The following is a 13720-nucleotide window of genomic DNA, read 5'->3' as shown; positions in this document are numbered from 1 at the left end:
CTACATTCATAATACCTCACAACGATGGGCGTTTAGTTTGTGCATTGGAGTCCGGGGGAGGCATCTCCTCGTTGGCTTGGAGGGACCTGTTTGCGTCCCTGTTTTGCTTCGTTGGCCTCGGATTCGTGCTTCCCCATTTCTCTGTCGGCCAGTTGTTCGACCCCTCTGGATACTGAGGTATATAGTTATTTTTCGGGATGTGCAGTGTGGGTGCCTCGTTGCTGGTTTGGCTGGTGTTGCATGGCGGCCGGGGGGGGCGCGCTGGGCATGGGGGATGTCGGCTGGCGCCGGCGGCCTTAGTTTTTTCCGGCGGTTGGGGGGACGACGGCGGACTTTTATTGGCGGGTGCACGGCGAACTGTGCGGCGCGTTTGCTGCCGGGCTGGGACTTGCTGCTGGTGTTTCTCTCCGCTGGCTTTCGCTGTCGTGTTGTTCCTTTTGCTCTCTCTCGTTTGCCCGACCTCGCACGCGGGATTCGCGGGGGGCTGCTGGGCATTGGGTGTCGCCGTGCTCGCGCAGTGTGCGCGTTGGGCTCGTCACTTGTGCATTGGTGTTGATGATTGCGTGGCATTTGGGCATTTTGGTTGTTTGCTGCGCGGCGGTGGGGTGCTGGGTGGGGGGGGAGCACTGGTCTATGTTGTGTGCGCGCCGCGGTCGGTCCGGGCGCTGCTCTTCCGCGGGTTACGCTTTTTGCGTTCCGTCGGCATTACGTTGTCAACTGGCATTTGGGTCGGGGTCTTCTGCGTTTGCATCGCGGTGCATCTGGGAGTCTGTGTTTTTTTTTTATTTGATATATTCTTTTCTAGCGGTGTGCGGAGTCCCGGCCGGCGGAAACACACGAGCAACCTGGCTCTTTTTCCTCTCCTACGCCATTTCACACGAATGGGAAATAAATCCCCTGGAGTTGTTCCTCTGATATTCATGAGCTCTTCTCTGGTGAAAGATCTCCGGGAATCACGGCCGGAAACTGATACACAAAAACAAAACAGAACCTAACATCTCCACCTAACGAGGCAGCTATACACAGCGCCATCTTGCTCTTTAGTTTGAATATTATTTCTTGTATATGTATCTCCTGCTGGTGAAAAAGTCACACTACTCTGCTCCACCTTTACTGTTTTTACCTCTCACATACTTTGGTTCTGGTTGTTATCTTTAGTTTTTTTAATCAGCCACAGTTCCAAAGCAAATTCATTCATTTTTCAACATGCTGACAGCAAAACTAACTACTAACCACCTGCAAAAAATAGGCTACAGCTTTCAAGTTTGAAGTCGGATTACGGATAGCCGATATTGATCAGTCATTGAGTTAGAATCGTTACCGGGCCTCCCTTGAGAAATCAGTCCATAATAAATATAAAAATTGTGGCCTCATCATCGTCACTGGTATGACTGTCAAATTCAGATAACTTCCAACATGTACTTGATTAAAGCTGCCTTATAGTTTTATTAAGTTCTCTCCTTTTACTTAAAAGTTATCTTTGCAGTTTATGTATTTACCAAGCATTAACCACAAAGATAGCTTTCAATCAACTGACCAGATTTCCATCTTTTATGCTATAATGAAGACTCCAGGTGGCAGGAGGTCTGCATCAGAGACAGAAGAGGAAGCTCATGTTATTTATGCTGCCAGCAGGACGAAACTGAAACTGAACAGATGATTTATCATATTAACCTGCTGCCACCCAGCAGAAGGACATGGTTGTTGTTTTTTTCAATGTTCAGATTGCATTTTTTTTTCTTTTTGTCTCTCTCTCTCTCTCTCTCTCTCTCTCTCAGCTAAAGTCTCTGTCTTTCTAATTTTGTCTTCCGCTGATCTTCATCTAAGAGAACAGTTGACGTCAGAGGGAGGGAGGAGTGAGTGAGGTACACATCGCTTCACAGGAAAAGGCATCACTGTGTGGTCTGAGCACAACTGACATGAAGGTCACAAGGCCTTTAAGGTCAAAGCTTGTAGCAAAGTATAAAAAGAAACTCAAACCTGACCTTCTTGTGTTTAACTAAATGATATCAGCCTCTTTATTTGTACAGACTGAAAAGATTTTGGAGAAAATAAAACAATGATGGAATAAACCAGCACCCTTTGGTGACAAACATTGTCTGAGTGAGTGAAAAATAACACCTCCACCAGGAAGACTTCAGCCTTGACCACAAACATCAAATGACTTGCTGATCTCATAGACCACAAGTAATGTTATTTTTAAAAAGATGTCAGTCAATCTCTTACACAAACCTCTTCACCAGAACACACATCCACATTACTCAGCCATAGCGGGACTGTTGAATCAAGTAGCTGGTGTCTTGAACATACCAATTCAATTCAATTCAATTCAATTCAATTTTATTTATATAGCGCCAAATCACAACAACAGTTATCTCACAGCGCTTTTCATAAAAGAGCAGGTCTAGACCGTATTCTGTGATGATACCAGCAACTGTTTCTCTCTCTTGGTAGCCTTGTGTTTAACTATACGATCAAAATCACAAACAGCAGGTAAATGGTGACTTGACATTTCATACCAGGAGAAGACAACAGTGTTTCTGTGGAGTCACATGTAATAAATAAAAGTCCAAGAACAATTTTGCTAGCACAAAGTTAAGAACAGTTTTCAGCCAGTGTGATAGAGATTAACTTCATATTGCCGTGCCTCAGTTGTTATATAATAATAATAATAATCCTTATTTGTAGAGCACTTTTCAAAAACAAGTTACAAAGTGCTTTAACAAGTGTAAAGAATAATACAAAAAAAAAAGAAAAAGAAAAAAAAAAGATAAGAGCATGAAAATTTTATATAAAATTAGTAAAATACAATAAAATAAAAGGGATAAAATAAAGTCAAATAAGATCGGGAAAAGCTCTCCTATAAAAGTATGTTTTAAGAAGGGACTTAAAAGAGTTCACTGACTCAGCCGCCTTGATTTCCTCGGGCAGGCTGTTCCAGAGCCTCGGGGCCCTGACAGCAAACGCTCTGTCCCCTTTAGTTTTCAGTCGAGACTCTGGAACAGACAACAGACCTCTGCCCGAGGATCTCAAGGTACGTGCTGGTGCGTATGGGACTAAAAGGTCAGAAATATAACAAGGCGAGAGGCCATGAAGAGCTTTAAAAGTGATCAATAGAATTTTAAAGTCAATTCTAAAACATACTGGGAGCCAGTGTAATGAAGCTAAAATAGGAGTAATGTGGTCATATTTCTTTGTTCTGGTTAAAAGCCTGGCAGCTGAGTTCTGGACAGTCTGGAGTCGATCAATAGATTTTTGGGTTAAACAGGTGAAAAGGCTGTTGCAATAATCCAGGCGTGATGAGATGAAGGCGTGTAAAACGGTCTCGGTGTCCTTAAAAGTTAACATAGATCGAATTTTAGCTATATTTCTAAGTTGATAAAAAACATGATTGAACAAGCTTTATGAGCAACAATGTACAACAGGGTCAACTGATATGCAAAATAACTAAAGCTACAGGTGTACATTTCCAAAAATCATCCTTTTTATTAATTTTGAATACTGAGTTACTGAGTTAATTTAAATCTAGTGAGGACAGAACTGCTGTAGCTGTAGACAGGTCTTTGTCGTATCATGTTGTGCGGGTGCACAAATATCAGCATGTGATCGCAGATTGAGATAGTGATTACAAGATTACCCCAGTTGGAGAGATGTGACAGATGTCCGAATGCCTCCCCTCCATCTCTAGTGTCCATATGTTCATATGTGCAATGGATGGTGCATACAGCAGCAGCAATACACTCTTGCTTCAGCAAATATCGTAAGAAAAACCAAACATATTTGTGATTGGTGGAGGAGGAGCCAGCAAGGGACACTGATGACTGTCAAATGTCCTTATAGGGAGATTTTGCATGCAGGGAGGAGTGAGTGATGCATCGCTTGTTTTTGAGAACGTACAGTGTGGTGTGAGCACAAGGGAGCTAAAGGTCATGAGGCATCTGCAGTGTTTCTCATTCAGCTAATAACACTAATAACATCACACTGCACACACGGTTCACATGCTGCTCTTGTGTTAATTCTTCCGGCAACTTAACAACCACTTGACGTCCACTCCCCTTGACCCTTAACCTTCCCGGAGGTGGCGTACACTACAGCATCTAAAGTCAAACCTATGTAAAATAAATCTAACTTTGTGATGAGCCTCTACATTAGAGAGAGTCTACAGGTGGGGAGGAGTGTTCATCCCTTGTTAAAGATAAAACATTCAGAATGTAAAAAATGTTTCCACAAGAAGGTTTTTCTCTGACTGGATATACTGACTTTCATTTATCTTATAATTGTTTGACATTGTATGTCAATGTGTACATGAAACACACAGTTGGCAAGACATGAAAAGCCCATGTGCATGTCAGCCGAAATGAAAGCCACAGGAGGACTGGCCTTCAGCTCTGCAAAGCAATGAAACCACATAAAAAACAAAACCTGTACTACCTTTGCACAAAATATTTACTAACACTTCTCTTCAGCTGCAAAGATGTTTTTGTTGTATATGTAGGAATGCAGTTTGTTAGAATCCCATCAGCAGTTAATCCATCTCTTCTCAGACCCTCACCTTCTTTCCAGACCACACTGTTCACACTCTTTTAATTCTTTTACCTTGACACATCAGCATTACAAGCATGTCTGTGTAAAGGCTTATGCAGACTGCGAGACTTTAGGCGTCTGCAGATCGCCGTGCTGTTCAGACCACATGACTTGCTGTGTTGTGATGTGAGTCTTGAAGTAATTGTGGCGTTCACACTATGTGACTGTTGAGCGACACACACTACACAAACTGACAACAACTCTGACACCAGACGACTGGTCGGCCAAGAATTTATTATGTCGAGTCGCTTGAGTCCTCCAGATATCTGGCTCGGGTCAGCAATGCATCAGGGAGCTGTTTTGATGTGTCGTTGAGTAGTTCACACATAACGATTGCCGACCACCGATCGATCGCTGATTTACCCCCAGTCACAGCCCCGACGCTCTCCAACTTGTATTCATTATATTTACTCATTTGTGGCTTACATTTGAGGAACAAAATACAAGCTTCAACAATGCATCAAAAACAGCATGAGATCTACAACTGAGAATACATACGAGTTGGGGCAGCAATAAATACTAGTAAGCGCTAATAGCACATATCACATCAATGGGGTAAATACCTAGGGAAAGAAGTAAGAGTTAACAAAAAGTGCAATCAATACAGGATAAATGTAAGGGAACAGAAGAAGAAGAGCACAGGAAGTGCGTGTTAGAGGTTAGGAGTTAGAGGTGTTATAAGAGAAAGTGTTCTCTGAAAAGATGGCATTGTAGTAGCTCGTTCCACCATCGTGGTGTCACAGTCACACAGTGACTTGAACTTGACTGGGAGGCCATGAGTAGCAAGTGGAAGTCACTGAGTAATGGAGTGACATGCATCCTTTTGGGCTGATCAAAAACCAGATGTGCGCTTGTGATCAAATTTGAAATACTGTTTTCTATGTTCCACATGTGTGTGTTTTGTAAAATTTTGATCAAATTAAAAAGGGAAACACGGGAATTTTGGAATAAACGTATGACTCTATAAGTCTGTTTGCTAAAATACCAAACAGGCATATAGACCTCATGGTCAGCCAGAACACTGTGTGTGAGTGGCAGGTTAATGTGTGGTCAGTGGTTAACAAGATGAACATATAAAAACATACTTCCTGGTACTCAGTGAGTAAGACGATCACATGCACAATGATGAGCTTTATCGTTATAGTAGGTTTCCTTCTGCTTTTCCTACTGCTGTTACATTACTTTCAAAATGTACTCCATGGCAGAATTGTGTTTTGTTTAATAACCACAAGCAAAACTGAATTTGGTTGCTGGTACAATTGTTTTTAGGGCATTGTGATCTGTTTGTTGCATTATCATCTGGGAGCTAAATCTCTCTGCTGTTTGTTTCAGGCTGGATCTCTGTCTCAGTTTCTGAGTCTCAGACTGTGGAGGTCCAGCTTGGTGAAGAGGTCACACTGCTGTGCTCCAACTTTTCAAGTGCTCCCACTCAGATAATCTGGTTTTGAGTGGTCAACAGGAGCCAGCCCCGTTGTATTTCCTCCATGTACAATTCCAATTAAGCTGCTTCATTCTGTAATGGAGTTGAAAGTGGCAAATTTGAAATGACACCCAACGTTTCCAATGTCTTTCTCAACATCAAGCATGTGGATTTGTCTGACTCTGGGTTGTATTTTTGTGGATTTTACATGAACAGATACTCAGTAATTGTCACAGCAACATATTTAAAGGTTCAAGGTCAGAATGCTGTAAAGTGTCATTTAGCTGCTAACACAAAGGAAACGTGTTTTATAGCAACATGGTCACAGCATGATGAATTCTGTCAAGATATGATGAACAACAGTGGTTGCAGTAAAGGCAATGCTGAACCTCCTGTCAACAAACATTATAAAACTTTTCTTTTCTCACACACTATAAACAGATCCTCTACGCTGCAATTCAAACATTTTCAACATTTATATGATAATTCGTATAGCGGTATGGTTAATTTATCCATATCGTTATTAGCCAGATCTGATGCCAGTATTGGATAAAATTAATTCCTCAAAACTAAGTAAAAACAATGTAATTTGTTCATTGTTCAACAGAAAAGTCCAATTTAATCGTCTTTCCTGTAGTGCCTGGTGAAATAACAAGCCTGATGTCTGTGATCCTGAGCAGTGTGACTCTTGTTCTCACTAAGGTCATCATTGGCCTTGTTGTCAAAATGAGGCTACTTCAGACAGGTAATGTTTGAGGGCTGTCCTCTGATATGTTTATGTTGCTTTTGCACATCATCTTGCCAATATGCTGTTATTACAGATAAGTAATAAGCTTCCTGATTTGTAATAGACATGTATTAAGACCAGGTTTTATAAATAATTACCACAAAACAATAAGTGAATCCATGTTTTAAGATGTACTTTCTTATGTTCTATAGTTTACAAGCCAATTAGATCACTTCGTCTCTCAGTCATTTTGTTATTTAGGGTAAACTCATATATGTGAAAATTGTCTGTCTCTAATTTTCAGCATCTGAACTCTGAAAGAAGCAGCTTTGATTTTCCGTTCAAAAACAAGAAAAAAATGGAAACTTATCATTATTAAATCTGCGACTAGAAAGACTTAGAGGGCTACTTTAAATGCCCTGATCCAGAACCGTCACACTGCATTCTGTATCACATTCATGGATGGACATCCCACAAAACCCAGACATTTCAGTCATCAGGGGCTCCATATTACAGCAGGATTGTTAGAAATACAAACTCACTGGATCTTTATAGAGAGTCAGAAAAAATGGCTGCAGACAATCTGCTATCACCGAGAATGATTTCTGCACAGAAGACATTTATATAACAACACTGTTTAATTAGACTTATTACTGCAATGTTGCCTCTGGCCACCAGTGGCAGCATCGAGCACAGAGGTGCTAAGCAGCACTCCAGGTGATGAGTGAGATGATCTATAAAATTTAATGTCAGAGAACTTTCCTGGTCAGCGTGTTTTTTATTACTTCACACCCTATTGTCTCTCTTGTCACAGAACAAATTGGATTTTGTAATAATGGTTAGGTATTTATGCAAAAAATTAAAATATTTTGTTAATGAGATTGTTAATGACTCTTGGCCAAATCTTCCTACATTTGCCCTTTGGACACAGATGACTGTCTAGACTGACACAGAGGAGGAGTGAGTGAGGTACACTTGTTTGACAGGAAAAGACAGCAGTGGTGTCTGAGCACAACTTAGCTGAAAATGATGATGCTTTCAAAGTCAGAAATGTGATGTGGAATGTCTGAGGTGACGTGGGAGCGAGGTTACTTAGAGTTTTGTAGGTGATGAGGAGAATTTTATACTGGATTCTGTGTTGGATAGGGGACCAATGGAGGTTTTGGAGGGCTGTAGGGATGTGGTCTCTGGTGCTGGAGTGAGTGAGACAGGAAGCTGTGATTTCAATTCAATTCAATTGAAAAAACTTTATTTATCCCCGTAGGGCAATTCAGTTTTAGCCTGCCAGTCATATCAAACAAGACAAAAATAACAATCAATCAAGCATTCAGAAACCCTGTCAATGACATCATGTAAGCATTTGGGATAATAATTTAGGCCCAGCAATCTAACTTAAGCCCAATTACAACATTCATATTCACAACGGACCACATGTCCTGTAACAGTTTTGTTGCAATATTAATGCCAATAAAATGTTTGTTTTATCTCTACACATAAATCTACTTAAAAACATTCAAATACAAGTGAAACAAGGCTACGGCTACAAGAAGAAATACTTAAATGTATCATTTTTGTGCACTACTGGAGTGATAGTTTTGTACCTTATATTTTCTCACGCGACTTGTTTTGATCATCACCAGTGCGCCTTCCAGGCATCCAAGGGGTGCTCTCTCAAGTGGAAGAAGTAGGCTATATTTTCACAGTTTTTATTATTTGACTTATGACCAACCACCCCTTCTGGCCCCTGTCACCAGTGGTAAATATATAATTCCCCTTGTTTTGACTATTATTTCCAGTTTCCAGTTCAGCAGCTACATTATCAAAGTCGTTTTTAAGATTTTAAATGGGCACTGAGGTCAACCAGTCAGATGCCCCTTGATGTCCCCAGATCCAGGTTAAAACATAAAAGTGACTGCTCCTAATCTCTGGAATATCTTACCTGTTCAATTAAGAAATAGTCGCAGTGCTGACAAGTCCTTGCTAAAGACCCACCTCTGTTCACTGGCCTTTCATATGCGCAATAAAGTCACAGCAAATATTGCTGGTCATTTAATCAGCAAAACAAAAGCAAACTCTGAACCATGCATATGCAAAAAAACTGGAGAATTGAGAAACTCAAAATATTACCTCTGAGTATAACAGACCAATAAAACATACTATAATTTATAAAAGTTCATTTGCCAAACAGATGAAAGCCTTTTCGACTAAACAAACACCCGTTGGAGTTCCCTGGAGTGTCGAAAAGATTGTGGGCTGTAGGTGGTGTTGCATAAATACGGTAACCTCGAGTTAACCACGAACATAACCTGTTCGGAGCAGTTTAGAGATGCAGCGTAAATTGCCATGGCAACAGACCTCAGGTAACACCTATCGACCTTTCGTATTACGGGTTAATTGGGAAGTTCCACCCGACGTCACAACGTTACTCCTGAAGTTACCTGGATAAGCCAGTTACCTCGCTTTGTAGTACAGACCTGTGCTCCGGAGCAGATTATGTTCCATTTTCACATAGCCTGTTGCAGCAGGTTAAGAAACTTAAGGGGCTATGTTCAACACTGACTGAACAAAAAATACAATTAAAGATTCCTCCCTCCACTGAGGGGGCTAACCCAGACACTTCTGGACTCATAAGAACCCAGACGTTGTTCAACCCACTAGTTGAACAGTCTGCCACTGTCTGTTGGACTGGCTGTATAGCAGCGATCAGCTTACTGGATTTTGGCTCTTGGCCTGTAATCTCAGCACGTAGGAGAAGAGAGTGCTGTGAAAAAACCTCCAGGCACTCAGTGGTAATCAGGCACTCCAGCTGCCACTGTCTTATGCAACGGGGGGGGGTCACCACCTGAGAGAGTAGCGAGAGGGGAGGAACACACATATGACCCTTGGATCATAACAAATATGAATTTATTTGACCCACCTTTTGCGATGTGGGTGCAGGTAATGAGGGGAGTTTCCACCATTATTTGAGCACATTATATGGCATGAATGGATTTTTCATTTCTTTGCTTTATGAAGTTAATTTAGAACACTTTTAAGTTCTTTAAACACAATAATGTCATTTTTGAGGTTTCCAGAAATTCTTAAAAGTGAGTTGGAACGACTACTTATTCAGTGCCCAAGTCTTTTAATGAGCAAATGCCGACACACAGTTGAGCTGAAAGAATAAGGCTGATATTTTCATAGATACCATAAAAACACATCAAATCAATGCATTGTTAGAGGCTTTGACTGTTCATTTAGGCATTCACACCATTGCCAATTTTCTGTCTTCCTATCTGTGTCAGCTGTAGCTCTGTTATTAGAATATGTCATATTTGTGTAACTTTACAGTTTCCTTGTGGTTTGTAAAATATAATGCTCTGAAGCCAGTAGACTTGTTCATGTCTGCGATTGGTAATGTGCTGCTAACACCGCCTCTTTTATGTGAACGCGCTCACTCACTGGATTGGGAAACACGGGGTTGACTTACTGAGTTTATACCCAGCTTTGTCTTATCCTGATCCCGATTGTTAGGGCTAGTGAAGCCAGATAATGAAAAGATATCCTGGGTATGTTGAACTCCATTTGTGGTACAGATCCTTGAACACCATGCTGTGTGCGCAAGTGCACTGCACTTCACTGCCTTTTTAATACAGCTGTGTTTATATACACGTTGCTGCAGACTGTGTAACACCTCTGACACACCCACCTAATGAGACAAAAAGATACCTCAAAGCCTGCTGTACACTGTTTCGAGGAAACATGTTGTTCAACTCAGACACCGTACCAAACTGGTGCAAAACATTTTTATATTAAACGTGCCCCATATTTAAATTTGACAGCAACAATATGATTGGCTGATAAAATGTTGTTGCAAATCCTGTTTGGTTAACTGAAAGTGGACACCCATCTCAGCTGATTAAGAGAAACAGGAAGAAAGAGGGAGAGAGATGTGAATGAACATACCCTGAGCTTACTTTGATGTGAAACGAAGTTACACTGCAGAGCTGCAATCATTCGCACTATGATGAACTTCATCTTGACAACAGCTTTAATTATCTGCAGCATCAGTAAGTACTGCCAACACATTTCTCTCTACTTTGTTGCTTCTAGAATTAAGACTTATTTTCTTATGTATAAGTTATTCAGAGGTGTTGTTTACCTTACTATAACACGCACATCTCTTGTTGTCTCTGCTGTTTGTTTCAGGCTGGATCTCTGTCTCAGTTTCTGAGTCTCAGACTGTGAAGGTCCAGCCTGGTCAAGAAGTCACACTGTCGACTACCAACATTTCCAGAAATCAAGCCATGACAACCTGGTTCAGAGTGGTCAACAGAACCAAGGCCAGCTGTATCTCCATTATGACCAAGGTTGACAGCGATCCTAAATACTGTGATGGAGTAGAAAACGGAACATTTGAAATGAGCTCCAACACCTCCACTGTCTTTGTCAAAATTAAGACAGTGGATTTTTCTGACTCTGGGCTGTATTTGTGTGGATTTTACCTAGAGGGACAGACAATTTTAAGTGTGATTTAAATGTTGAAGGTAAGATTATAAAATCCTGTGGTATCTGTTCTTCTGTTGTGTCTTTCTAAATTTGCAAGTTTAATAACTGACCTAAAAGACATTAATGTCAAAACAAATGTGATAAAAACATTTTAAAGTAAAAAATCAAGATTAAATATATCTTCATTTTGTTAAAAGGCAGTGATGAATCTCATGATGACGTTGACAGAAAGTCTACAAGTAAGATCCTCTTTAAGATTTCTTTGAGCAGATTCACTTCTAGTCATTTTTAAGATCAAAACAGTACGGCTAACTTAACATTTGTCAGTTTAAAGTTAGCACTTCTCAAGCCACTAAAGAGAAAATAGAGTCTAACTACATGATCTTTCTTTTAGCAGAGAGTGATAGAATACCAAACCTGATGAGTGTGATCCTGGGCGGCCTGACTGTTTTCCTCATAACGGTCATCATCTGTCTGATTGTTAAAAACAGGAAACTTCAGAAAGGTACAATATTGTTTTAAGCAATTGCTTGGATCTTGTGTTTGGTTTCTTGTTTTTTTCTCTCCTCTAATGTTGTGTGAATATGTTGAAACAATACAAATGTTTATCTTGGTCACCTGATTAGACGTATTGTCTCTGTTGTTCAGCTGCCAACGAAAAACAGAATCTACAACAGCGTGAGGTGAATCAAGTTTTACTGTTTACTATTAAATATTTAAATTCATTAAAGGTGGTTGAATCATGTTGGGATTTAGTTTTTCTCACAAACTCAGCTAGTTGACGTGTGGAACTGTGTGTCCTCTTTACAGTTTTACAATCTGGACTCTGATGACCTGAAAGCACTGAGTTTGTATTCAACAACAATAAGAAACAGGAGGCCTGCATCAGAGAGAGAAGTGGAAACTCATGTTGTTTATGCTGCCAGCAGATAGAATAATGCTATTAATCATATTCATCAATTGCTGTTCTTATGTGGGTTTGGGGGGGGGGGGGGGGGGTTACCATTTTCTTATTTAAATCTTGATCTTTTAGTCTCATGAATCTTTCACTCTCTGTCTTTCTAACTCTAGAGATACTGTCCATAAAGACAATAGATAGATGGAGATCTGCAGATGGAGGAGTGAGTGAGGTGCACATCACTTGTTTAACAGGAAAAGACAGCAGAGTGTGCTCTGATGCTGCGTTCCATGCAACTCGGAACTGGGAAATTTCCGACCTCCAACTAGAAAAAATATGTACCCCAACTTCACGAGTAGCAGCTGAATTATGTCACAAAACAATGTCAGTGCCCATGGATGCACACACTCTAAATGGTAAACCATAAACTAAAAAGCAACAAAAAGTATATTTGCATGCATTTAAATTAAAATAATACATGCGTCATATAGTCATATAGTAAAACCTGTTCAGCATGTACATTCATGTAGAAATATGTTAGGCCTATTAAGTTGCTGGCTACAGTAAAGAAATAAAGTCATCTTCTCTGTATAAAAGTTATTGTTAAAAATGCCAAAACATTAGGAAGTGTAATCTACAACATTGACTGGCTTGAGGGTTACCAACTGATGTAGCTAGACGGGTACACAGTAAACTAGTAAAGTACAGGCTATTTATGTCAGTTGTTGCAGTTAAACTGCCATCCTTTTAATTAACACCTAAAGCACTGCTGAGGGTGCAACTGTGTGTACACTTTGTCACGGTCAGCCATGGTTTTTGTTCACTTTCGGCATCATGCCCCACCATGCACCTGGAACGCTTTGAGGTCGGAAGTTTCAACTGGGAAAAATCCCAGTTCCGACCGGTCTCGAACGCGGCATGAGCACAGCTGAGGTGAAAATCATGAGGTCGCACATCTGAATCTGAAAACTAAAGAAAATCACAAATTCAGTATCTCCGAAAATTAGAATCTTACTTAAGACCAATACAAAAAAAGGATTTTTAGAAATGTTGGCCAACTGAAAAGTATGAACATGAAAAGTATGAGCATGTACAGAACTCAATACTTAGTTGGGGCTCCTTTTGCCTGAATTACTGCAGCAATGCGGCGTGGCATGGAGTCGATCAGTCTGTGGCGCTGCTCGGGTGTTATGAGAGCCCAGGTTGCTCTGATAGTGGCCTTCAGCTCTTCTGCATTGTTGGGTCTGGCGTATCGCATCTTCCTCTTCACAATACCCCATAGATTTCTATAGGGTTAAGGTCAGGCGAATTTGCTAGCCAATTAAGAACAGGGATACTATGGTCCTTAAACCAGGTACTGGTAGCTTTGGCACTGTGTGCAGGTGCCAAGTCCTGTTGGAAAATGAAATGTGCATCCCCATAAAGTTGTTCAGCAGCAGGAAGCATGAAGTGCTCTAAAACTTTCTGGTAGACGGCTGAGTTGACCTTGGACCTCAGAAAACACAGTGGACAAACACCAGCAGGCATGGCACCCCAAACCATCACTGACTGTGGAAACTTTACACTGGACTTCAAGCAACGTGGATTCTGTGCCTCTCCTCTC

General features: G+C 40.8%; 1 protein-coding gene across 1 annotated transcript in view; it reads left to right on the top strand.

Annotated features, from left to right (window-relative positions):
• Positions 1-11909, top strand: part of LOC119912096 — a 33995-nt gene extending 22086 nt beyond the window's left edge. The window contains exon 4 of the transcript XR_005446075.1: positions 11868-11909. The gene's annotated coding sequence lies outside the window, so the exon portion shown is untranslated. The remainder of the gene's footprint in view (positions 1-11867) is intronic.
• Positions 11910-13720: the final 1811 nt, after the last annotated feature.

The sequence above is a fragment of the Micropterus salmoides genome, unplaced genomic scaffold, assembly GCF_014851395.1.
Source record: "Micropterus salmoides isolate LMB-PRFRI ecotype aquatic unplaced genomic scaffold, ASM1485139v1 Ms_hic_scaffold_2, whole genome shotgun sequence".
NCBI lineage: Eukaryota > Metazoa > Chordata > Actinopteri > Centrarchiformes > Centrarchidae > Micropterus > Micropterus salmoides.
The sequence above is the reverse complement of the archived record's forward strand: the minus strand, read 5'-3'. Positions and strand labels throughout refer to the sequence as shown.